The 25,508-nt window shown below is 44.2% G+C and overlaps 1 protein-coding gene across 4 annotated transcripts in view; it reads left to right on the top strand.

The window, feature by feature from the left end:
• The window catches only part of HELZ (helicase with zinc finger), a 160,285-nt gene that overhangs the window by 7,122 nt on the left and 127,655 nt on the right, over positions 1–25,508 (top strand). The window contains exons 1-3 of one of the 4 annotated variants that reach the window (XM_055408786.2): positions 5,631–5,721; positions 7,003–7,058; positions 10,907–10,963. The gene's annotated coding sequence lies outside the window, so the exon portion shown is untranslated. Of the gene's footprint in view, positions 1–5,630; positions 5,722–7,002; positions 7,059–10,906; positions 10,964–25,508 lie in introns of those variants that run through there. The other 3 variants (XM_055408785.2, XM_088829420.1, XM_088829421.1) reach the window with 3 other exon arrangements.

Here is a 25,508-nt window from a genome sequence, read left to right as displayed (position 1 = left end):
TTTTCAAGAAATTTATTTCAATCAAATTTTCATATTTATTGTCATAAAGCTGTTCATAATATTATCATTATCTTTTTAATGATTGAAAAATCTGTAGAAATGTTTTCATTTTTTTGCTGTTATTTGTGCTTTAATTAGTCCCCCATGAGGGGTTTATTCATTTTATCACTTTTCAATTAACTTTTGACTATTTCCATTTATTTGCACCTTCTTTGTGCTTAATTATCAGTTTTTCTAACTTCTCATGAAAAATACTTTATTTGTATTTCAAGCTTATTTTTTAATATGTGCTTTAAAAAACTTTCCAGGTTAGCATGGCCCTGCTGCTGCTGCTAAGTCGCTTCAGTTGTGTCTGACTCTGCAACCCCAGAGACAGCAGCCCACCAGGCTCCCCCGTCCCTGGGATTCTCCAGGCAAGAACACTGGAGTGGGTTGCCATTTCCTTCTCCAATGCGTGAAAGTAAACAGGGAAAGTGAAGTCGCTCAGTCGTGGCGTCTTAGCGACCCCACAGACTCCTCCACCACATCTTAATTACAGGATGTAAATTTCAAAACCTTCAGCATATTTTCTAGTTCCCACTGTGATTTACCTAATCCATCAGTTATTCAGGAGTATATATAGACGTCAAATATGTAGATATTTTCTACTTACTTCTCTTGCTTTCTGGCTTCATTGCATCACTGAGAATGGACTCTGTGACTCAGAGCATCTGAAATTCGTCGAGACTCGCTATGTGGCCCAGCGTATTCATAAACATTCTATGAATATTCAGGAAAACTCTGATCTGTGGTTACGGCTGTAGTATTCTGTGTCTACCTATAATATGTATCATTTCGGTCAAGTCTGCTTATCCAATTGTTCAAATCTGCTTCTTGCCATTCTCCATCTGCTCCTTTGAACAGTTACTGATATTCACATCTTGCACATATTTGTAGGTTTGTCTCTACCTCCTTGTAACTCTGCCCATGCTTTTTCCTTTGTCTCATATGTGGTGAGGCTATGTGTGCTGCTGCTGCTAAGTCAATTCAGTCGTGTCCGACTCTGTGTGACCCCATAGACGGAAGCCCACCAGGCTCCCCCGTCCCTGGGATTCTCCAGGCAAGAACACTGGAGTGGGTTGCAATTTCCTTTTCCAATGTGTGAAAGTGAAAAGTGAAAGTGAAGTTGCTCAGTCGTGTCCGACTCTTAGCGACCCCACAGACTGCAGCCTACCAGGCTCCTCCATCCATGGGATTATCTAGGCAAGAGTACTGGAGTGGCTTGCCATTGGCACACACAAATACGAAACTGCTAGGTCTTCTTGGTGAATGAATACCTTTATCGTGGAATGTCCCTCCTCACTTCTAGCAATGTTTTGTTGTGTTTTTTTTTTGCCATAAAGCCTACTTTCTTTTGGTAGTTGTTGCATGGTTTGTCTTTTTACATTTTTGTTTTTCTTTTAAAAATTGTGGTAAAATGCCCAGAGAATTTACCATCTTAACCATCCAAAATTTTATAAGTTGTGCTAAACACTACATAACAAATTTACCATTTTCCAGTTGTACAGTTCAGGAATGTTAAGTAAATTTACATTGTTCTGTAATCTCCAGATGTCTTTTCGTCTCACCAAACTGAAAACTCTACTGTATATCCAGTTAACAAATCCCCATTCTTCCTTCCCCTTACCCCTTGGCAATCACCCTTCTGCTTTGTTTAAGAATCTGACAGGTTGTTGCTGTTCAGACACTAAGTGTGTCCAACTCTTTGTGACCTCCTAGAATGGCAACCCACTCCAGTGTTCTTGCCTGGAGAATCCCAGGGACGGGGGAGCCTGGTGGGCTTCCGTCATGGGGTCACACAGAGTCGGACATGATTGAAGTGACTTAGCAGCAGCAGCAGCAGCAGACTGCAGCACATTAGGCTTCTCTGTCCTTCACTATCTCCTGGAGTTTGCTCAAACTCATGCCATCCGACCAGCTCATCCTGTGTCATCCCCTTCTCCTCCTGCCTTCAATCTTTCCCAGCGCACATACAGACTGAAAGTGAGGGGCTGGAAAAAATATTCTATGCGAATGGAAATCAAAAGAAAGCTGGAGAAGCAGTACTCACATCAGACAAAACAGAATTTAAAATAAAAATTATTTCTAAGTGATAATAAATTAAAAGACCCTTGCTCCTTGGAAAAAAAGCTATGGCAAATCTGTTCTGTGCTTTAGTCGTTTAGTCATGTCCAACTCTTTGCAACCCCATGGACTGTAGCTTGCCAGATTTCTCGGTCCATGGGGATTCTCCTGGAAAGAATACTGGAGTGGGTTGCCATGCCCTCCTCCAAGGGTATGGCAAATCTAGACAGTGTATTAAAAAGCTGAGACATCACTTTACCAACAAAGGTCTGTCTACTCAAATGCATGGTTTCTCCAGTAGTCATGTATGGATGTGAAAGTTGGACCATAAAGAAGGCTGATTAAAGATGGAGTTTGAAAGACAGGAGTGATTGTGGCCTGAACAACTAAAGGATGGAGTTACAATAGTGGAGCTGGGGAAGACCATGGTGGAGCACATTTGTGGGGGGAGGTCAAGAATCCCCCTCTGGACGTTGAGTGTCAGTCTATCAGAGATTCAAGTGGGGATGCTAAGAAGTTGTTGGCTAAGAGTCTGAAGCTCAGGAGAAAGCTGTGGACTTGAGCTACAGGTTGAGAGTTCTTTCTCAGGGTAAAGATGGTATTTAAAGCCTCAAGCCTGGAAGAAGGGCTTCCCAGGTGGAGCTAACAGTAAAGAACCCATCTGCCAATGCAGGTAGACCTAAAAGACATGGGTTTGATCCCTGGGTCAGGAATATCCTCTGGAGGAGGGCATGGCGACCCACTCCAGTATTCTTGCCTGGAGAATTCCATGGGCAGAGAAGCCTCAAGGGTATAGTCCGCAAAGAGTCAGACACGACTGAAGCAACTTAGCACAGCACAGGCTGGAAGAAAAGGGGAGGCAGTGTAGCTAAGAGAGACCCAAGGGCTGAGCTGCAGGATTTTGCAGGGGTGTGGCTAAAAACACGTAGGAAGCAAAGAGGGGGTGACTGGGGAATTATTTGAAGCTGTAGTTCATCAGATTAGAATAAGAATGGAGTCCCATTAATGATGGTCAAGGAGTCTGTGTTCTTCAACTCCAATCCTGCCTGCCTGCCTCCAGCTGTGTATAATCTCAGTGTTCTGGTGTGCCCCACCTTCAGCTGCTCATGCCATGCTTCTGCGCTCTCACCACCACCCCTCACTCTCATGAAGGCTTGGTCATTCACTCAACAAACGTTTGCTGAAATGTTTTGGTATGCTCCAGGCCCCTGTGCAGCTCATCCTCCAAGGCCGTGAGGCAGATTAACAATCAATCAACAGACAGACAGACAAGAACATTTCTAACCCTGCTCTGGGTAAGAGGGTCATGAAAAGTCTCTTCTAGGAGGTGCCAACTGAGCTGTGCCCTGAGGGCTGAACAGATGATGGTTGTCCCGTCTGGGGGACGAGGATCCGGCTGGAGGGCGGCTTGCGGGGGACACAGAAGGACAGCCTCCCATCATGGTGAGGGGGCAGTCCCAGGAGCTCGCAGGCTACTGTTAGAAATCTGATTTTATTCCAAGGTGTTGGGGACATCTTCCCTGCAGCTGCGGAGTCAGGTGATACAATTAACATTGCACAGACGTCAGTGGGTTGGTTGGTCAGATGGAGAGGAGACTGTCAGGGCAAAGTAGAGGCAGGGAGAGGAGTTTGTAGGGTTTTCTAGTTCAGGTCACAGTCTTGGAGGAGGACCGGCCGGATGCACCTTGGATTGGATGAATGGGTGCAATAGTCGCCAACATCAAGCTCTTCTCTGGGTCCAGGCCCACAGGGCCAAGAAAAGTACCTACTAAAGAGATGTTGGTCCAGGCATAGTTGTTGCCCTTGGCTTACTGAGTGTTGAATTATAGGAAACTCAGACCACACATATAAACGTCCCGGGTAAACACAGGGCAAGCAATAAATCAGTGCATAGGAGTGGGTAGCCAGGTGCAGAAGTGGGACGGGAAACAGAGTGACTGGCTACCCTGTGGAGAGGAGTCTTTGGAGCCTTCTCTAGCCCAGAGATGGTCCATTTCCCAGCGGCATGGGGCTAGAGGGTCTCGAGCAGCGCGGTAGCAGGGACGGTGGGGGTTGGATTGTCTAAGAACCTGGCTCCAGGCTCCAGTTTCCCAACTCTTTCGGAGCTCAGAGAAGCGGTGACTCAGGGGAGGCCGGCCTGGAGTGACTCATTACCTCGCTCCCTCCCTCACTGCTGACCCCGGGCCAATCTCTTTATGAGTCTACACCCCACTCTTCTCTTTTGGCCGGGACGATTGCCTAGTGGAGTTTTTAACTCCCTGGGGGCAGGGCTTACGTCAGCAACCGTCCAGGTTCCTCGAGAGCGGCTTCTCCTAGGGTCTGGAGGAGAGGAAAAGTTGGGTGGACCCCAAGGCCCCAGGCCCACCCCGTGCACCGGACAGGGCGTTTAATGCCTTTGCATTCTTCTAATTTCAGAGCCTTTCAACAGCATTCACACAGAATACAATTTCGCAAGTCTCGATGTCCTGGAGGATTTTCCCTTGGACACCTCTTTGTAAAAATCTGCTTGGGGGTGGGGAGGAGAAATCTGAGTCCCCAAAGTCTGCAAAGCACAGCCTAGAGGCACCGGGTGAGAGCTCCGCAGACTGACCTACACTCCCCGGGGCAAGGGGCCCGCTGCGCGAGGGCGCCGGCCGGGGCTTGGCCCACCCGCGCCACGGAACGCGGGCGGAGGGCGCGGGGGACAGCCCCGCCGCCCTGCGGGGGGCCCTCGGGCAGCAACGGGGTGCGGGCGTGGGCGGCGGGGTCCTCGCCCGGGTCTCGCCCGGACGACTCAGAGCGCCCCCCGCGCCCCCGGGGCCCGGCAGGTGGACGGCGGCGCGCTCCCCCTCTCGCCCCGGCCCGGCGCCGGGACCCTCCCCCGAGCCCTTCGCGCCCCTGCGGCCCGGCCCGAGCGCGCAGGCGGCGCCCCCGTTACCTGCCCGGGGAAGTCCCGGCTCGCGCGCGGCGCGGGCTGCAGAAGGGCGGGCTCGGCCGAGCGAGGCCGCATTCCTAGGGGAGGGGTCTCCGTCTGAGGGGCGCCGATCGCGGTGCCGGCCCGGGAGGAGCCCGCGGAGGGAAGCGGCGAGCGGGTAAAAGTTGCTTTTCGCCTCGTGCCCCCCGCCCCTGCCGCGAAGCCGGCCTCTGCAGCGCCCCGGGCCGCGGGGTGGCCGGACACACCTCCCGTCCGCGGACGCGGCGGCCCAGCGCCGGCGCTCGGGCCCCGGCCCGGGGAGCAGAAGCCCGCCGGCGGGCGCCGAGGGTCCGGGCCGAGAGCGACGCGGCGGCGCGCGGACGACTCCGAGCGGCCGGCCCAGCAGACGCGGACCGGGGTGTCCGCCCGCCCCGGGGGCGCCGGGCCCGCGCGGACGCCAGGCGCGGGGAGGGAGGCCGGCAGCGACGGCGGCCGCGGAGCCCCGGAGCCCGCAGGCAGATGGGGCGGACGCTGAACGCAGGCGCCGGCGGCGGGGAGGGGCGGGCGGCGGGCGGCCTCGGGCGCCGGAGGTGCGGCCGCGGGGCGGCGCCGGCGGAGGCGGGAGTCGGGGGCCGCGGGACTCACTTTAAAGGCGCTTTCCTACCCACAATGCTTTGTGGGGACGTTGACAAGTGGATCCAAGATGGCGTAGAAAGTAATGACAGGTAAGTCCTGACTTCCCCTTTCGCCGCCGCCGGGGCCGCTCCGCCGGCCGCCGGCGCCCTCCGCGGCGGCGCTGGGCTCCTCTCCGGGCCCTCGGGCCCCGGCAGCGGCGGCCCCGGCGCGGGCCGGGGACCCGCGCGGCCCGCGGCGGGGCCTGGGCAGCGGGGCTCGTCGAGGCGAGGCCCGGACGCTGGGGCTGTTTACCGCCGCCTCCCTCCCGATCCCCTTCCCCGCCGCCGGGGGCCGCGCCGCCCTCCGCCCAGGCCTCGGCGCCGGCCTCGCGGACCCCGCCGCGCGCCCGCGGCAGCCTCGTCCGCGCCGGGCGCCCGGGAGGCCCGCGCCCCTCGGCGGGGTCGCCGCTGGGGGCGGGGAGCGCGCGGGCCTCGGGCGCCCCGCTCGACGGCCCCGCGGGGCCCGGACCTCTGCCCGCGGGGCCCGGGGCCGGGGGCGCGGCCGGGAAAAGTGGGCCGGGGCCCCCCTGCCCGGCCGGGGGCTGTCTCCTGAGCTTCACGTTCTTCCCCCCGCTTCTCCGCCCCCTCCTCGGGAATTCTCATTGGCCACGACCACATCAACAAAAATAAAAAGACCGTCCCTTCCGGAGATTCCTCTAAGACTCCCCTTGTCTAGAGCTAGTGGACTGCGGTTTCACCTAAAGAACTTTGATTCCTCTCTTCCCAAATTATTTGAGCTTTCTGCACCCTCTCCTTTGCTGAGGATCCGCCAGCCCGGGTTGGAAATCAGGGTTTTAGGATTCTTCTTGGATTGAGATCCTCAGGTTTTGTTTGAAATTCAAAATTGTTGTTCCTTCTCCCTCGCCACTTACACTTTTCAGGCAAATCATTAATATAATAATATATAACTCCAGACACAGTGGATTCCTAGAGTTGGGTGTGGGGGAGGGGGTTGGGGAGTAAAGAGTTCTCCTGGCTCGCTTGTTGTGAATTATGCACTCCCTTAAACTCATATGAAAGGATTTCGTCCCCTTCATCTCTTCTTTTTAATTCTTTTTGAAAAGTCCAGTATGTAAGAGATGACTTTTTTTATGTTTTGGATTTTAAGAGCGTTTTATAATCTATTCTTTTATCACACAGAGAGGAAATGTTTTTATTTTAAAGTAAAACAAACAGACTGATTTACAAAGCTGCATACTGTACCATTTTGGTAGCTTTTTCCATCTGAAATTTAGGTGCCCTTTCACTTCATGCTGATAGAACGTTTGCTACTACTGATCTTGTTTCTTACTGGTGTTGTATAGACACATTTTGCTTTTCTGTTTGCTTCAGGGATTGGATGAAGTAATTGATCACTAAAGAACTACACTGCTGGTGAGATGTGTAAGGTGAGACTGCAGTTAAAAATGATTTACCTTTTTTCCTTCTTTGTTTTAATCAAGTCATAAGGGTGAGACTGAAGCTAAGTAATTGGCTGGGACTATCTTTATTTCCAAATGAGTCCCTCTGTCAGATGGGTGTAGAGGCTGGGCTGGATTTGGAAAAGAAGACTGTGTGAAGTCTTTTCAGACTTTTCAGGGACTCCAGCACACACAACGGTAGTGGAGCTTATCCAGAGCCAAATGTTATTTGCAGCCATCCTTGATGAGTGTCTTTTCCAGGGGTAATTATAGTTTGCCTATTTAAATTTCCTTGTGTAACCTTAATTGAATGTCTTAATTTTATCTGTGTCTTGGTGTTTATCACTCACTGTACATTGAGGGTCAGTGATTGTGTGTGTGGATTTTGTGTGTTTTGTGTCAAGTACACCCTTTCCATTGGAAAGAATTATTTTAGGCAAATTCTGCTTTTATTTTCTGAAAAATGGAATAATGCTGGTCTCTTTCATAATTATTTTGAATTATGATAGTGTTGAGTTTTGGTTAACTTATTATGGAGAAGACTGGCTTTTCATTATTTTCGGTCACAGGTAATACGTGAAGTCAAAGTGTTGCTTTATTTAAGCCAACTTGTAAGCCTTTGGATTTATAGAACAGCACTGATACAGTGTCAATGAGCAGTACTAGGGAGAAGGAGAGTGGTTTGCCAATTTTACATTCTTCACAAGCAGTTTCCTCAACTTGAAAAATCTGTCTTTTTTTAAAAAATTTTAGGCATTATAAATGTACTATACAGTGTGTGTAAATGTGTATGTCTATAAAAATACTTTACTATGGTTTATTGAGAACATGTAAGTTTTGGTAGATTGGTTACTGCAGTTTTTTTTTTTTCCTTTAATACATCTGGATAGCCTTTGTATTTTGAAATCCTCTCTGTCACATATCTAGAAGAATAAGCTGTGCTTTATTTTTTTCCAGATTGAGACATAGAATTGACATTTTTGCCTTAAAAAAAGAAAAGCTTGGGCACGGAAGGTGGACATAAACTGAGACCCTTTTGTAAGGGCGCACACCACTCAGTAGTGCTTGTGTGTATCACGTATATTTTTTATTTTTATTCTTAGAGCAAATATGGGTTTAAAAATTTATTTTCAGATTACTGATGGAGGCATATTCATGGCTTAGATCTCCCAATCTGTACCTTTTTTTAAATTTACATATTACTTTTTGGAAAGAATCACTACTTTTTGACCTATGGAGATGTTTGTTTATAATCCAAAAGGGAATATTTAGAAATAGGTAATCTTATATGGCTACTGTTGTTTGGCCTGAACTGTGTTAAGACATTTTCCACAATTTTCACACCTGTAGATCCTGTGAAGTGTTAGTATTCACTTCAAAGTGAAGCTGGTGTTTGGCCACCAAGCAGGTTTTTACACAAAGCATTCTCAAATGGGAAGTGCCATAGTGTAGAAGTTTGGGTGAAGTGAGAGTCTGTGTCTTTGACATGAATAAAGACACACCGTTTTTAGTCTGTCCTTTTGGCTGGGGAGTAGGACACTATTTCAGGGAAGGCTGTAGTTTTTGGGAGTCAGTAAGTACCTCTCTATCAGCTGGTACGCTTGGATTTTGCGATTGTTACCAAGAAGTTTCATTTCTGATACCATAAATACTCAGTCTGGATTGTTTTAAAGTCTGTATACAATTTATGGACAGTCCAGTGTTTTACTGGAAAAGGGAGTGACGCCAAAATAACAGGAGAAATCATTCCTACTTGCAAAGTGCCTTGTGGAGTTTAAGAATATAGAGCATACTCATGAAAGGCTAAGAATGTTGAGGAGGGCCCTACAAATAGATAGACCAGACCTTACACATGCAGTTTTGTTCTCTGGTTAAGAAGCAGGCATGGCATTGATATCAAACGCAAATAAGCCTCTCATTATCTGTCAGACTCTATTTTTAAGGCTCCAAATACACGCCCAGCACAAGAAATAAGGTCCTTTGCCTATTGTTTTAAATGCATAGAAAATTTGGGGCCAAGTTTATCAACTTGGCAAACAAGAGAGGTGGAGGAGCTACTTAAAAATTATAAACAGATAGTTATGGTTGTTTATTTCCATCAACTTAGATAAGAGTACATGCAAATATTTGATTTCTGAGTAGTATTTTGAAATGTTTTCTAGGAGGGAACTATGATATGTGTGGAGAGTGTGGCTCCACCAGCTTACATTCATTTAAGTTACTGGGTGTAGTCAGGGTGATTTCTATAACGCTGGCTAGGAGCAGCATAAAACTTAGTGGTCTGTCACCTCTGAGGTGGCTAGGATAATACCTCTGAGTTAACCTGAATTTAACAGAGTTAATATTCCTCTTTCAGTAATAAATAGGAGATGTAACATGAAGATTTTTAATTTCTATATATCTATATATGTATACATATGTGTGCATATATCTTTTTTTTTTTTTTTAAGCTACCAGTTGTCTAAAGCACACTGAAAGCTTTTCAACATACTACTAAACAATCACACTAACTGGTTTGCTCATGTAAGTGGTACTGGGTCAGTTTCCCAAGAGGAGGAAGTTGTCTGGTAAAACCAGAGTTGGTGTGTTCAGCTTGTTTTGACCCCAGAAACCCCTGATTCATCATTAGGTTCTTCAAAGAATGCATGGCATATTTTTTGAACCATTCTGAAGTGTGAATGTTTGTGATTTTTGTCATTTCTATGCCATATTTTACGTTTTCTCTGCACATCTGAATTTGCCTTTTTGCTTTCTTCTCTGGATATTCTCCTTGTATGAAAATATTCCTGTGAGGCAAGCTTCCTATCAGTGAGCAATATGTGTAAATAATATAGGTTTAAAAAATTACTTATTTTTGTGTAAAACTGATGCATGCCATGGTAAACGAATCTGAGCCATGCTTAAGTGTATAAAGTAAAAAAGATGAAGAAAAAAGCTGCTTCTCTTTCCTCCACCTGCAGTCCTGCTCCCCTGATCTGATGCAGAAATAGCTGGTGTCACTGGGCTTCTGGAGGAGCTCTTTGCTGAGGTGCCCTGGCAGCAGTGAGACAGAGGGAGAGGGTGAGGGGGGCACGGCCACTGAGCCCCCTTACGTGTCGTGCAGGGACGATCCCGCCCTTATTTCCTGTGATGTTAAGTAATATTGATCATCTTAAGCTTCCATCACTGTAAGCGTCATTGGATTGTTAGTCAAACACTGAAACTGTTAATTGCATTGTCAGGTTGGTACAGTTTTGATTTGTTGATCTTCTAAGAAAATAAATATTTGGAAATTGAATTCATGTAACCTTAGGGCTGGGAGTAATGTTGGTAATTACCATCTGTGGAATTTTATGGTGAGACGCACAGTATATTTACTATAGACTTGTTATAACTCATTATCTTTCCTTTAGTTTTCAGAACAATTTCAAGATAGTTGTTATTTCCGCTTTGCAGAGGAAATTTAGGCTAAATGTGAATTTACTCACGTAATGTCACAAGACTAGTAAGTAGTGGAGCTGGCGTTGTGCCTTGCAGGGGCGTGCTCTTTCCGTGTGATGTGCTCTGCTGTTTGTGTCTGGTCTCTCTGGTTTTCCACCTGAGGAAATTTAGGCCTGGAGGAGGCAAGTGACTTGCCCAAGGTCACACAGCGAATCAGTAGCAACATTCAACCAAGCTTTTATCTCTGGACCTTTATCTCAGGACTTTTGGTCCTGGCTGGTTATGCTACATTTTACTGAAATACTATGGACCAAAAGACCATCTTCTGTGACTACTGGATACAAATGCTTCAGAACTGATACGTCCGCAATCCTGTTTTCTACTCTGTATTAAAAGATTCCTTCTCTCTCTTTCAGAAATTATAAAGAGCTCTGATGGGCTATTTGGGTAATACCCAGTGCAGTGAACTGCAGGTGAGTAAGGCTTGGGAGAACCTTGTTTAGAAAGAAAGAACTTGGTGGTGCGTGAGAAGAATCTTAACCTAGAGGAGTGTCTGCTCAGGAGGAGTGAGGTGGGACTGGGTGGAGTGAGCAGGACTCTGGCGCAGCAGTTGGACCTGGAGCTTCGGGTCCTGATGAACAGACCGCCTGACACTTCATCAGTGTGTTTGAAGAGAAGTGAGGGTAGGTTAATCTTCCACTTCTGTTTTAAATGAGTAACCGCACAGGAGTTCAACATATCTGCATAAGATTGGATCTTAAGAGGTGCTTCAGATTTCGTGTCAACATTCTTGAGCGGTGATCACCCTGTGCTCTGATGAACTGGTTAAGTATTAAATTGTTTGTTTTTCCTGTTATCTGCTATGTGCGTGTTGTCATGAATGACTGTACATGTCTGCATTTTTGAGGATCTAGGTACTGAGAACAGATCAGTGGAACGGAGATTCAACTTTTTTTCTAATGGTTGTGTTCCCTCCATACAATGGTGGTTTTAGTCTTTCAGATTATTTATTTTTTGCTGAAATGCCCTAAGAAAGACAATTTAGTCGAGTATTATTTCACAGTAATTAGTATTCTTAGTCTGTTATAGTATTTTGGCCATTCAGTAGTAAACTTAGAAAATGTTTGTACTACAGAAAAACAATTAGAAGACTGCTTTAATATTGTCCTTCTGGAACATCAGTGCTAAAATTAGTTTTTGATATATTTTCAATGCTAGCTGCAGAGACTTTAATGTGACAGTGCTATATATTTTTAAGGTTTGTAATTAAACTCTGGCTTGGCTGCTCGTTGATGGCTAAAGTGAAACATAGTTGTAGGATTCTTTGTTTCCTGAATTGCGGTAGTTTTGCACAATTCATCGTCCACAGGTTCCTGGGGATGATCAGAAGACTAGTTGAGCTAGTTTGTTAGTCCTTGGAAAGCTGGAGTCTGGGTTGTTGTTGTGATAAAACAAGTACATGAGGGCTCTCAGTTAAGGCCAAAATGAGTAGTGGAAGACAGGCGTGGACCTCTTCTTGAGACCGTGTCAAATTTGTATCCTGGAACCCCTTGTTTCCTCAGTATGGTAAAATTTTGTCTTATATTATGAAGTAATTTAAAAATTGATATTAAGTAAATTGTTAAATATTTGAGTTACCACCCTCAAACAGTTGATTTTCCTTTTGGCATTCCATTAAAATGTATATATTTACTGGACTCGTTTTTAATTATGATGCACATAACTTGTATTTTTCCCATATCCTAGATGATAAAACATTTCCATATTATAGGTGTCACAATTTTAATTTACATGATTACACTTTGAGAGGCTGCAAAACATTTTATCAAGTCATGCTTTCAATAATTTACGTTAATCTTTTTCTGATATTTGTTTTGCTCACTGGTTTTCAATTAATACTTCAATCTACATTGTTGTAGATATTGTATTTTTTTCTAGCTAATTATATCTCTAGGATAAATTTCAGAATGTATTGTTGTGTTAAATGATATGAATGATTTTATGGCTTTTGATATTGGGTTGGCAATAAAGTTCGTTTTGGATGCTACGGAAAAACCCAAGCAAACGTTTTGGCCAACCCAGTATATATCGTGGTACTGTTTTTCAAGAGTGTTATACCAGTTTGTACTATTAACAGATACACAGATTTATGTCTTTCACCAAAACTGGTTAGAAATACATTTTTTCTTTATAAGTCTTTCCTTGTTTCATAGTGTAAAGTGGCACTTGCACTTCTTAGTTCTAGAATGTTGAATTTTTCTCTTTGAGTCTCTTCATGGCGAATTGTTTGTTCATATCCTTTGCAGTTTTAATCAATACACTATTGATGTGGGGCTTTGGTCGGTAAGGCAAATATAACCAGCTAATAAATAGGTAGTCGTTAAAAACATGATCGGAACAAGTTCAGTGAGAATATTCAGAGAGGGCTCGGTCTGGATGGTGAGTTTTCTTGAGAGGAGTGGTGAAGGGGAACAGTTGAGTTATTATTTCAAGGTTCAGCTCCTCAGTTACCCTTAGGCGTCCGCTGTGACCACGCAAGGGCCGCACGGCCGGCTCAGGCTATCAGGGCACATCCCGGTGGAGAGGCGGCTGGGGGCGCTGGCTGCCGAAGTCGCTCTGCAGGGCTGAGGGCAGCGCTCGTGGCGGCATGCCGCTGTGCCTCGGCAGCTCCGTTCAGAGGGTCGCAAACATGAACCAAGCATCATTGCCCCTGACAAGGAACGAATCCCCTAGTGGAGAGAGTTGGGGGCACCGGAAAGGACTAATAGGAGTTTGTAGGCTGCCGTAAGCGGGGCTCAGTGGAGGGCTGACACTGCCCGCTGGGGCTGTCGGGGAGCACGTCCGCTGCAGAGGGGCCTGTAAACTGCGCCCGCGTGACCACGAGATGCAGCGGAGAGGGGAGCGCATGCCGGAGGACGGACAGCCTGAGCCCGGGGGAGCCGGCCGTGCCCGGAAACCGCGCTATCCCGGTGTCCTGGACTCTGGGTACCTGAAGGAGTATGTGGAAGGGGAGGCTGTTGAGAGGTCGTGACTGCGTTTAGCAGAATGAACGTGAGCGATTGGCAGTGAGGAGAGACGCGACATGGGGCTTTTAGTTGGGTCCGTGGTGATAGCCCACGTGGTGACTGCCTGAGTTGGTGGCCCTGAGAATGAAAAGGGGTGATGGAGTCGAGACAGATCTTGGAGGTTAAGCAGAGAGGTGTGGTGCTGGTTAGGTAGGAGGGAAGGGAACCATCAGTTCTGTGTCTCAAGTCAGAGATGAGGCTGAGGTTTTTTATGGCTGGATAGCTGGAAGACGTCAGGTATATGGAAGAATGGATCTTAGGGGTTCAGAATAGAGAAAGGACAAGTTTCATTTTGTGTGTTGAGTTTAAGGAACTAGTAGGAAGCCGAAAGGAAATGGCAACCCACTCCAGTGTTCTTGCCTGGAGAATCCCAGGGACGGGGGAGCCTGGTGGGCTTCCGCCTATGGGGTCACACAGAGTCGGACACGACTGAAGTGACTTGGCAGCAGCAGGAAGCCGAAATGAGTATTTTAACCCTGGAAGGAACAGATAAGTTTAGGGCCCAGAGGAGTTAGAGGACTCAGTGAGGCCTCATAGTGAAAGAAAGCAGAGTGGAGAATGAAGTGTCCTGACGCCCAGTCTGGCTTTCTCTCCATTGCCTCATACAGAGAAGGTTCTTTGCTGTGGGATGCTCAATAGAAAGTTAGAAGTGGCAGAGTTTATGTTGGGAGTAAAGAGCATTTTTTATCTACAGTTTAGTAGGGTATGTGCTGAGCTTTCTGGGTGGGGGTCTGTAGTCAACAGAAGTGGGATTAATTGCCAGAATTCCTTGGGTAAATCACTTACATCTTCTGAGTTTTACTTTCTCTGTGAGATGGAAATAATACTGCCAGCTCACAGAATCACTTGAGATATATAAAAACCATCTGTGAACTTTGAGGCTCAAGTGTGATACAGATTTAGTTGTCCATAGTAACAAAAAGGTAGTGCTATTCCTTTGGGTTTCTATGTTGCTGACATGAAATTTATATTATTCAATACGTTTGTGTTCAGCAAACACTTGTGTGAAGCACCTGAGGCTTCAGCAGTGACCAAAACAGACAAAATTGCAGCTCTCCTGGAGCTCATGTCCTCGGTCTGGAGGATGATAGGAAGCTCATACCTTAATAGTGCTTAGTGTGGGCTCGACACTGTTCTAAGGTCTTTCATATTTCACCCAATTTTATTCTTGCAGCAACTGTGAGGTGTACGCTGTTATTATTCCCATTTTGCAGATTTGGAGATGGAAGCAGATTTTTAGGCAGATAGCCTCAGGTCACAGTGCCATGATTCAAATGCTGGCAGATCCTGGCCTCAAGCCTTTACTCTTACCCCGGTGCTTTAGAACTCTTCAGCTCATTCACAGCATACTATTGTTTGATGCAAATAAAAAAGGTAGGCCCAGATTGAAATTGAAATGAAAACACAAACACAGGTGAAAAAAATGGCAGTACCTAGTTCTCTGTGGATGGGGGTATATTAGTACTCTTACATAGGGAAGTTGTTTTCTCCCTAACTTTTTATAGGCTTCACCAGCTTTCTTGGACTCTTTAGATACAGATGGCCAGGTCAGTGGAAGGAAGTCGTTTTTCTGCTGGTGCTCGGGGAGGCTCTCTTCTTGAATGAATCCCCTTGTTTATGGTTCTTCTTCCTTTTTTCTCTCACTCCTCTCTCTTTGCTTATCTTGAGGAGATTCCCTTCTCTGACTTGCCCTGTTCTCTGACCCTCCTTTTCCTCACCGTCTCCCTTCCCAGTCTTGTCAGCTGCCCACATTCTGAAGGATTTCCTGCCTTCTGCCTTTGCCTTCTCTCGCTAGTCTGCCTCTATCAGCCATCCTGGGCCTTGCAGTGCTTTGACTTTCCTGAGTTTGTTCAGTGGGACTAATATCAGGACCTGTTTCCCGTCTCTGGCCATGGCTCTGCCAGCTCTCAGTTCTCCTCTGTGGGCAAGGGAGGTTGGGAAATGGGCAGTGCACGTTCCTTCCGTTTGCACCAGGATTAGGACATGGGCCTCACTGCTTTTAAGGAGGGTAGGAGGGCATTATGACTTGTATACTTGAGGGTGTTTTTTTTTTTAATTCTGGTAAAATATACAAAACATAACATTTATTTTAGACCATTTTAGCATGCAATTCAGTGGCATTAAGTGCTTTCACCTTGTTGTGCAACCATCACCACCATCCATTCCATCTCAGAACTTTGTCGTCGTCCTGGCTTGAAGTTCTGGACTCATTGAACGCTGACTCTCCATTCCTCGCTGCCTCCTGGCAGACATCATCCTACTTTCTGTCTCTGTGATGAATTTAGGCAAGGTCCATTCATACCATAGGTATTTCCTGTAAGTGCACTCATATAGTGTCTGTCTTCTTGTGACTGGCTTATTTCACTTAGCACATCTTCAGGGTTCATCCATGTTGTAGCATGTGGCAGGACTTCCTTACTTTTTAAGACTAAGTAACCCAAAGAAAGGCAATGCCAAAGAATGCTCAAACTACCGCACAATTGCACTCATCTCACACGCTAGTAAAGTCATGCTCAAAATTCTCCAAGCCAGGCTTCAGCAGTATGTAAACCGTGAACTCCCAGATGTTCAAGCAGGTTTTAGAAAAGGCAGAGGCACCAGAGATCAAATTGCCAACATCCGCTGGATCATGGAGAAAGCAAGAGAGTTTCAGAAAAACATCTATTTCTGCTTCATTGACTATGCCAAAGCCTTTGACTGTGTGGATCACAATAAACTGTGGAACATTCTGAAAGAGATGGGAATCCCAGACCACCTGACCTGCCTCTTGAGAAACCTGTATGCAGGTCAGGAAGCAACAGTTAGAACCGGTCATGGAACAACAGACTGGTTCCAAATAGGAAAAGGAGTGCGTCAAGGTTGTATATTGTCACCTTGCTTATTTAACTTATATGCAGAGTACATCATGAGGAACGCTGGGCTGGAAGAAGCACAAGCTGGAATCAAGATTGCTGGGAGAAATATCAATAACCTCAGATATGCAGATGACACTACCCTTATGGCAGAAAGTGAAGAGGAACTCAAAAGCCTCTTGATGAAAGTGAAAGAGGAGAGTGAAAAGGTTGGCTTGAAGCTCAACATTCAGAAAACAAAGATCATGGCATCTGGTCCCATCACTTCATGGGAAATAGATGGAAAAACAGTGGAAACAGTGTCAGACTTTGTTTTTTTGGGCTCCAAAATCACTGCAGATGCTGATTGCAGCCATGAAATTAAAAGACGCTTGCTCCTTGGAAGGAAAGTTATGACCAACCTTGATAGTATATTAAAAAGCAGAGACATTACTTTGCCGACCAAGGTCCGTCTAGTCAAGGCAATGGTTTTTCCCGTGGTCATGTATGGATGTGAGAGTTGGACTGTGAAGAAGGCTGATCGCCGAAGAATCGATGCTTTTGAACTGTGGTGTTGGAGAAGACTCTTGAGAGTCCCTTATACTGCAAGGAGATCCAACCAGTCCATTCTAAAGGAGATCAATCCTGGATGTTCATTGAAGGGACTGATGCTAAAGCTGAAACTCCAATACTTTGGCCACCTCATGAGACGAGTTGACTCACTGGAAAAGACTCTGATGCTGGGAAAGGTTGGGGGCGGGAGGAGAAGGGGACGACGGAGAATGAGATGGCTGGATGGCATCACCGACTCTGTGGACATGAGTTTGAGTGTACTCCGGGAGTTGGTGATGGACAGGGAGGCCTGGCGTGCTGTGATTCATGGGGTCGCGGAGAGTCGGACACGACTGAGCGACTGAACTGAACTGAACTGAACTGAATACTATTGTATTACTTGCTTCCCAGGTGGCGCTGGTGGTAAAGAACCCACCTGCCAATGCAGGAGACCTAAGAGATGTGGGTTCAATCCTTGGGTTGGAAAGATCCCCTGGAAGAAGACATAGCAACCTACGCTCTGGTATTCTTGCCTGGAGAATCCCAGGGACAGGGGAGCCTTGTGGGCTATGGTCCATAGGGTTGCATAGAGTCAGACATGACTGAAGTGACTTAGCATGCACACATGCAATACTGCTGCTGCTGCTGCTGAGTCACTTCAGTCGTGTCCGACTCTGTGTGACCCCACAGATAGAAGCCCACCAGGCTCCACGTCCCTGGGATTCTCCAGGCAAGAACACTGGAGTGGGTTGCCATTTCCTTCTCCAATGTGTGAAAGTGAAAAGTGAAAGTGAAGTCGCTCAGTCGTGTCCGACCCTTAGCGACCCCACAGACTGCAGCCCACCAGGCTCCTCCATCCATGGGATTTTCTAGGCAATAGTACTAGAGTGGCTATTGTATGTAAATACATTTTTAAAAATCCATCCAACTTTTGATAGACACTTGGGTTGCTTCCATCTTTTGGCTTATTGTGAATAATGCTGCTGTGAACTTGGGTTATATGCATATCTGTTCAAATCCCTGCTTTCAGTTCTTTGGGAAATACCCAGAAGTGGAGTTGGTAATTCTGTGTTTAATGTTTTGAGGGAACCCCCCCCCCCTTACTGTTTTCTATAGCAGTAACACCATTTACCCACTCCAGTGTTTTTGCCTGGAGAATCCCAGGGACGGGGGAGCCTGGTGGGCTGCCATCTATGGGGTTGCACAGAGTCAGACACGACTGAAGCAACTTAGCAGCAGCAGCAACACCATTTTATGTCCACCAGCAGTGTGCAAGCGTTGTAATTTCTCCACTTGCTTGTCAGTACTTGCTTTCTGTTTTTTTGATAGTAGCCTTCCTAATGGATGTGCAATGATAACATATTCTTGTTTTAAAGGTGTTTTATGTAGAATTATGGGCTTCCCTCGTGGCTCAGTGGTAAAAGAATCCGTGTGCCAATGCAGTAGACACAAGAGACATGGGTTGGGTCCCTGAGGGTCCCCTGGAGTAGAAAATGGCACCCCACTCCAGTATTCTTGCCTGAGAAATCCCATGGCCAGAGGAGCCTGGCAGGCTGCAGTCCCTGGGGTCGCAAAGAGTTGAACACAAGAGTTTAGACTGAGCAACTGAACAACAGCAACACGTAGAATTGCAGAATTTCAGGACTAGAAGTGGTGTTAAAGATCTCTAATCCAGCTAGCTGTGGACAGGAAAGAATGTTCTCCTGCGTCTTAGCATTCCCACCTCTTTACCATTTGAGAAAGGCATTTTGGGCAGATGGGTCTATACTGGATCTTAGGGCCAAAATGAACTATGTGTGACCCAAGGTTCATGGAATACAGCTTTGTGAGAGATCTGGTCTTCTGTTCAGCCAGTGCCTATTTCTTAGGCTTCTTTATAGTTTCCAACTGTGTCTTCTGAGGTATTTCATCATCTTTCCAGCTTCTTTAAGGGATGAGGTAACAAATAAACAGATTTATTTAAAAAAAAACTAGGTAAGTTAGAAATTAATGAGCCCAAGATTAATATAAACTGCTCCTATGACAAAAAGACTATATTCAGTATTAATTGGAAGGAAACGTAAATATTATTCCTGGATGTTAGCTATAATTTCTTAATATGTAAAATAAGCCATCCCTTTTCAATCTTTTTTTTTAATTTGGAAAAGATGAATTAAACAGCATAAAATACAGTGTATTTTATATTTATGAGAAAATTATAACTTCTGGCATAGTTTGGGTTTTGGATCATTTTTTTAAGTTAAAGAAAATTTAGCTTAATTTATATTATGACAATCTTTAGGCCTAGAGCAAAGTTGTAAGAATAGTATAATCAATACTCAATTCTTTGCCTTATATCAAGATTTGCCTTCTCTCTTTCTTTGTCGAATAGAATTTTTTTTTTCTGAGCCAGCTGAGATAAGTGGCAGACATCTTAGATGGCATTTCATTCATACTTCAACACGTGGCTCCTAAGAAGGAGGACATTTTTCTTTATAGATATAATACCATTATCACACCTAAGAAAATAATTCAGTAATACTAATAGTTATACTGCCAGATATCAAGTCCATACATAATTTTTCCCATTTTCCCCAAATATATTTTATTTTTAAATTTTTACCTCTTTAATTTCTTTTGACCTAGAATAGTTATCTTCTCCCCTTTTTGTTTTTCACATAATTAAGCATTGAAGGTGAAAGTCGTTTAGTTGTGTCAGAGTCTTTGTGACCCCATGGACTGTATAGTCCATGGAATTCTCCAGGCCAGAATACTGGAGTGGGTAGCCATTCCCTTCTCCAGGGGATCTTCCCAACCTAGGGATCGAACCCAGGTCTCCTGCATTGTGGGTGGATTCTTTACCAGCTGAGCCACAAGGGAAGCCTAAGAATACTGAAGTGGGTAGCCTATCCCTTCTCCAGTGGATCTTCCTGACCCAGGAATTGAACCAGGATCTCCTGCATTGCAGGTGGATTTACCAACTGAGCTATCAGGGAGTTAAGCATGTTGCTTGTTAAAAAATTAGAAAATGCAAAAGAATTTTTAAAACTCTGTCATTTACCACTCAGAGATACCTACTTTTAATACTGGAATAATTGTAGACTTAGAGAAAGTTGTTAATGTAGGTCAGAGTTCTCATATTTTCTTAATCTGCCATTGTTAATATCTTATGTTTTTAAGATACATTTGTCAAATCTAAGAAATCATCATTGGAAAATTAGTATTAGCTAATTTCCAGATTTTATTTGAATTTCTCATTTTTCCAAACAGTCCGTTTCCTGCTTAGGATCCACATTGGATGTTGTTGTCATGTCCTCTGGGCTCTGACAGTTTCTCAAATTTTTCTTTTTTTTTAATGACAATTTTGAAGAGTCCTGGTTCAGGTATTTCATAAAATGTCCCTCAATTTGGATTTATCTGATGTTCTCCCCATGATTAGGCTGGAGTTAAGACTTTGAGGAAGGAGATATTTACTTTTAATATTTTGTTTAATCTCTCTCTGGACTTTTTATATAAAATATTCTCTCTATATATGGATAAAATGATATAGATAGATAGATATCTCTCTATATATAGAGATATATATTCTCTATATATATTTTATCTCTCTATATATAGATATACAGGTATCCAGGCCCGGAATATAGACTATTACTTTATAATCTATTTGTTTTTTACTTATAAAGTGGAATTGCACTGTAGATATTATTTTATAACCTGCTTTTGTTATTTCACGTCTTTCAAGTAACCCCTCCCTGGTCTTAGTTTCTGTAAAACACTGTTCTGAATTTCAAACATCTGATTTGAAAATATAGTGGAACACAGACTGTTGGTAATTTGAAGACAGCCTTTAAGAGGGATGATGGTGGCCATTGTTGTGGTACCCTTTTGTTTTAATTGTGCAGTTGGCTCTCTTGGTTTGTGTCTTATTACTAAAGCTCAGCTGTTTTGGATCATTATGTGTTTGCAAGGCTACACAGATAATCTGGAAGGGAAAATGAAGAAATACAAATGACAGAAAATGTTTTATAATAAAATTCTCTTGGCAAGCAGCAACCTTTTCGCAAAGTCAGCCTTTTAATATAATTTGCTTGCTTTATAAATATGAGTTTTTGTTTTTTCATATCTTTATTGATTAGTAAGCATGTTAAATGATTTGGGAGGAGGCTCAGAGTCTTCAAGAAATAATTTGGAATTACTGATGCAGAACTGCTGACCGTCCTCACAAATGGGTTAGGAAAAGTTGAAGTGATGGATGGAAAAAAGTCTTCATTTTAGCTCATGATGTAACTTCTTAAATTTAGAGTTTCTTTTTTCATAATTTAAGTTACTAAAACAGATAGTAGACGGTCCATCAGGATATTATTTTATGTATTTAAAGCATTTTGCTTTGCTATATTGAATTTCATTCATTCTCGAAATTAGGAGAATTTACCTCTTTATGAAAGAGATTATTCAAAGTAGAATATGATTGATGATCTTAGCTTTTAGTTTTCTTCTCAGTAGGTGTACTCTGTCTTCTAATACTTTACTCAGTGATTTTATGAGTTTTAGAGAAAAATTGCAAGTCTGGCCGAATATTAAGGACAGTACAATAAATAAAGCTTTTTCACTTCACAGAATATTCTGTGTATCCCATAGATTCATCACAGATTCTAGTTTTGGATAAAAGCAAATGCACTTAAAGAGAATACAACATCCCTCTCTATGACATTGCCATTTGAATGAGAATTGAGTTGGTTCAGGACAGTTCTTGGAATGCTTGGCATTTAGGTTACCTTAGGTCAACTCTTTGGAGAAGTCAATGGCACCCCACTCCAGTACTCTTGCCTGGAAAATCCCATGGACAGAGGAGCCTGGTGGGCTGCAGTCCATGGGGTTGCTAAGAGTCAGACACGACTGAGCGCCTTCACTTTCACTGTTCACTTTCATGCATTGGAAAAGGAAATGGCAACCCACTCCAGTGTTCTTGCCTGGAGAATCCCAGGGATGGCGGAGCCTGGTGGGCTTCCGTCTATGGGGTCGCACAGAGTCAGACACGACTGAAGACATGACAGCTTAGCAGCAGCAGGTCAACTCTTTAGGAAATTCAATTATTTATTGAATAGTTTTAGTGAATGGGATGGTTGTCATGGGAATATAGATGATATAAAACAGGACTCCTATTTCTAAGATAGTTGTGTTGGTCACATAAGGCATCCAAGATAATGATGAGTAAGAGGTAGACCACCCTGTCAGCTCAGTTCAGTCGCTCAGTCATGTCTGACTCTTTGCAACTCCATGGACTGCATCTTGCCAGGCCTCCCTGTCCATCACCAACTCTCGGAGTTTGCTCAAACTCGTGTCCATTGAGTCGGTGATGCCATCCAGCCATCTCATCCTCTGTCATCCCCTTCTCCTCCCACCTTCAATCTTTCCCAGCATCAGTGTCTTTTCAAGTGAGTCAACTCTTCGCATTAGGTGGCCAAAGAATTGGAGTTTCAGCTTCAACATCGGTCCTTCCAATGAATATTCAGGATTGATTTCCTTTAGGATTGACTGGTTGGATCTCCTCGCAGTCCAAGAGACTCTCAAGAGTCTTCTCCAACACCACAGTTCAAAAGCATCAATTCTTCGGCACTCAACTTTCTTTATAGTCCAACTCTCACATCCATATAGGAATGACTACTGGAAAAACCATAGCCTCTACTAGACAGAACTTTGTTGGCAAAACAATGTCTCTGCTTTTTAATATGCTGTCTAGGTTGGTCATAACTTTTCTCCCAAGGAGTAAGCGTCTTTTAATTTCATGGCTGCAGTCACCATCTGGAGCCAAAAAAAATAAAGTCTGTCACTGTTTCCCCATCAATTTGCCATGGTAATGGGACCGGATGCCATGATCTTTGTTTTCTGAATGTTGAGCTTTAAGCCAACTTTTTGACTCTCCTCTTTCACTTTCATCAAGAGGCTCTTTAGTTCTTCACTTTCTGCCATAAGGGTGATGTCATCTGCATGTCTGAGGTTATTGATATTTCTCCCAGCAATCTTCATTCCAGCTTGTGCTTCATCCAGCCCAGCGTTTCTCATGATGTACTCTGCATATAAGTTAAATAAGCAGGGTGACAATATACAGCCTTGATGTACTCCTTTTAGGAAGACTATCCTATAGGAAGTAATTTTGGTTTTGGGAGGAGCATCCGTAGGGAAATAGACCTTGAAGTGTGCATTTAAAGCTGGGCAGGATTTAGGTCCACAGAGAGGAGGGAAGGGTGTTTGTGTAGACCAAAGGCATTGGCAGAGACTCAGGCCGGACTGTGCTTGGGGCCTGTGTGGAGAACGGTGGGAAGGTTCTGTTGTAGTCAGACTGTGGGTGGCCTGGTTATTTGGTGATAAGCTTGGGTATTATTTTATAGGATGCTATCTCTAGCGTGAGTCCTGACTGTCTCATCCCTGAGGAAGCAGTACACACTTTACTGGCTGCAGGGTCTCCCACAGCTGTGCTGTCCAGCAGGGAGGAGGAGTCTCGTTCTGCAGTGGGTTCCTTAATACCGTATCAGTCTGGCTTTTCTTTCATCACAGTACAGTACTTTCTAAAATCGTCTTGTTTTCAGAATAATAATTGGGTTTCCACAAGGAAAATAATAATGTGTGAGGCAGACAAGACGCAAATTACTGACTTAAAAAAATGAATCTCTACTTTTTTTATAGTATTTCTTTTGTTTAAACTTTGTTTTGTTATGTAAAAAACTTATGTATTTTATTGTATTTTTCTTCAGGTTTCATATGGTTTTTATTATTTATATAGTTTAATAATTAAAGAGAAGGTGGGTTCTAAAGAAGGACTGATCATCAGTCAGTTCAGTTCAGTTCAGTTGCTTAGTCGTGTCCAACTCTTTGCGACCCCATGAATCACAGCACGCCAGGCCTCCCTGTCCATCACCAACTCCCAGAGTTCACTCAAACTCATGTCCATCGAGTGGGTGATGCCATCCAGCCATCTCATTCTCTGTCGTCCCCTTCTCCTCCTGCCTCCAACCCCTCCCAGCATCAGAGTCTTTTCCAGTGAGTCAACTTGTCGCATGAGGTGGCCAAAGTATTGGAGTTTCAGCTTTAGCATCAGCCCTTCCAGTGAACACCCAGGATTGATCTCCTTTAGAATGGACTGGTTGGATCTCCTTACAGTCCAAGGGACTCTCAAGAGTCTTCTCCAGCACCATGGATGTTAGTCATTTCTGTTCAGGTGGAAACAATGGTAACTTTTAGTACAACTCATCGGTCTTCTAAAACTTTTACAAATGCAGTCTGATTCATTCCAGCCAAGTTAATTATGAGGTAGATAATTATTTTCCCCTAATGGAGACAAATGTAAAAGACAGAGATACAGAAATAATCTTCAATTTAGGTTGAAGAAATTTTAGTTACTGCTTTTGGTTCCTGCTGTTTGATCATAGTTCATTTTTGTTTTTTGAAGTCTGTCTCTAATCAAGTAAGATTTAATTTTTTAGAAATGAAAGAGGACGATGACAATAAGAAAAGTCAGTTTAAGGATAATAATAGAATATTTTTAAAAATATAACGGTATCAATACATTTCGTGACTTGATTTCAAGGTGACCTGTTGGTTTTCCTTGTACTGTCACAGAAGGAAGTCCACGTTGGTATGAGAATGACGCTTATAAACCACTGCCCTTCTTATCAGCTGTCACCGAACGTGTCGTAGTCCAGGCCAGTCTGCCTGCCACCTCAGTTGATTTCAGTTTTCTTCCAGTATTTACTTTTGGTCCTGGACCAGTTTTCTAGCTCTGATGGAATTCTTCAAAAGTATCATAAGTTTTTTATGTAGTGAACTACTCATTGATCTGTTTGGAGAAATTCTTTCTGAGGCCACACTCTTGCCTCTGAAATGTACATTCACTGGAAGGGAAAAGTACAGGTTTTCCATTTATTAACGAACTTACCCTTCTTTATCTCTTTGCAGTTTTTAAAATCCACGTCCATTGTGACATTGATACTCATATTTTTAAAATGATTAACATTTTTTTCTTAAAATAATCAAACAGTAAAATGGAGTTTTTCCTTTAGTAATACAGTTCTATTAATGTAACATGTGTAATTGTGCAGCCATCAGTATAATCAGAATACAGAATATTATCACCCCCTAAAATTCCCTAATGCTGTCCTTTTAGTTAACTGTCCCCATCCTGTAATCTCGGCAACCACTGATGTTTTCTCCACCCCTTTAGTTTTGTCTTTCTGAGGGTGTCATATAAATAGAATTGGGCAGTATGTAAACTTCTAGACCGGGTTCTTTTCCTCTTTGTGCTCCATCTAAGTTATGGCATGTGTTGAAAGCTTGCTCCTTTTTATTACTGAGTAGTTTTCTATTGTCACTAATTAAAGGACATTTGGGCTTCCAGTTTTTTTTAACGTTTTTGAATAGAGCTGCTGTAAACATTTGTGTACAGATTTTTGTGCAGACATAGATTTCATTTCTTTAAGGTAGCTGCCTGTGGGGAGAGGGGATTGCTGGATGATATACTGAGTGTATTTTTAATTTTATAAGAAACTGTCAACCCTCTTCCCAGAGTGGCTGTACCATTTTATATTCCTACT

Source organism: Moschus berezovskii, chromosome 20 (assembly GCF_049115385.1).
Source record: "Moschus berezovskii isolate FMDL1 chromosome 20, NW_MosBer_1.0, whole genome shotgun sequence".
Taxonomy (NCBI): domain Eukaryota; kingdom Metazoa; phylum Chordata; class Mammalia; order Artiodactyla; family Moschidae; genus Moschus; species Moschus berezovskii.
Note: the sequence above shows the minus strand (reverse complement) of the source record. Positions and strands in the feature narration are given on the sequence as shown.